Source organism: Silene latifolia, chromosome 9 (assembly GCF_048544455.1).
Source record: "Silene latifolia isolate original U9 population chromosome 9, ASM4854445v1, whole genome shotgun sequence".
NCBI classification, from domain to species: Eukaryota; Viridiplantae; Streptophyta; class Magnoliopsida; order Caryophyllales; family Caryophyllaceae; genus Silene; species Silene latifolia.
Window position 1 is genome coordinate 39388694 of NC_133534.1, and position 1410 is coordinate 39390103.

Consider the following 1410-nt stretch of genomic DNA (forward strand, 5'->3'; position numbering starts at 1 on the left):
TACGGACACAGTCATACTATCTCGTCAAAATCTAGTCAGTCATAGGGATTGGAAATATTTATGATAGTTTAGATGCCACCGATTACACCAATTTCCAACCGAAAAGTCTCAAAATGTTTCTAGCTAATGCCTTTGTCAAGATATCTGCCCATTTTTTTTCAGTGCTACAAAATTCAAGTTTTGTGTTTCCCTTTTCTACTTGGTCTCTTAAGAAATGGTGTCTAATTTCTATATGTTTTGTACGCGAGTGCTGCGAAGGGTTTTTTGAAATAATAATAGCACTCGTGTTATCATATAAAATTGGAATACATCCACCATTTATACCATAATCAGATAATTGATGTTTAAGCCATAATAATTGAGAACATACCAACGCGACAACAATATATTCTACTTCAGCAGTAGATAGAGCAACTGAATTTTGCTTCTTTGATCCCCACGAAATAATGCATGGTCCAACAAACATAGAGATGTCATATGTACTCTTTCTATCAAGTGAACAACCTGCATAATCTGCATTTGAATAACCTATGAGATTGAAGTTACAATCCATGGATACCATAGATATAACTTAGATGTACCAATTAAATACCTCAAAATTCTCTTTACCGCAGTCATATGTGATTCTATAGGGCATGATTGAAATCAAGCACAAACACATACACTAAACATAATATCTGGTCTACTTGCAGTTAAATAGAGAAGTGAGCCAATCATACCTCGATAAGTCGTTTCATCAACAGGCTTACCATCTTCATCTTTGGTTAACTTTTTATCTGTGACCATTTGAGTGGGCATTAGATGAGAGTTTTCAATACCAAATTTCATGATTAGCTCTTTGATGTATTTTTGTTGGTGAATCATAACTTCTTCACTTGTTTGTTGGATTTGAAGCCCTAGGAAGAACTTGAGTTCTCCCATCATGCTCATTGCAAATTATATGGTCATTAAGTTTGAAAAATATGCGCATAATTTATTATTAGTTGAGCCAAAAATAATATCATCAACATATATCTGAACAACTACTAAATCAGAACCTTCGGATTTTAGAAATAGGGTTTTGTCGACATATCCTCTTTTAAAATCACTTTGAAGTAGAAATTTTGATAATCTGTCGTACCAAGTCGTGAGACCTTGTTTCAAATCATACAATGCTTTATCTAATTTAAAAACATGCTTTTGAAACTTGTTATCCATAAATTTAGGGGGTTGCTCTACAAAGACTTCCTCTTTCAAATAACCATCAAGTAATGCAGTCTTAACGTCCATTTGGAATAATTTCATTCCTTTGTATGTTGTAAATGCTATTAATAATCTAATAGCCTCAAGTCGAGCAACGGGAGCGAAGGTCTCGTCATAGTCAATTCCTTCTTGTTGATTGTATCCTTGAACAACCAATCTAGCTTTGTT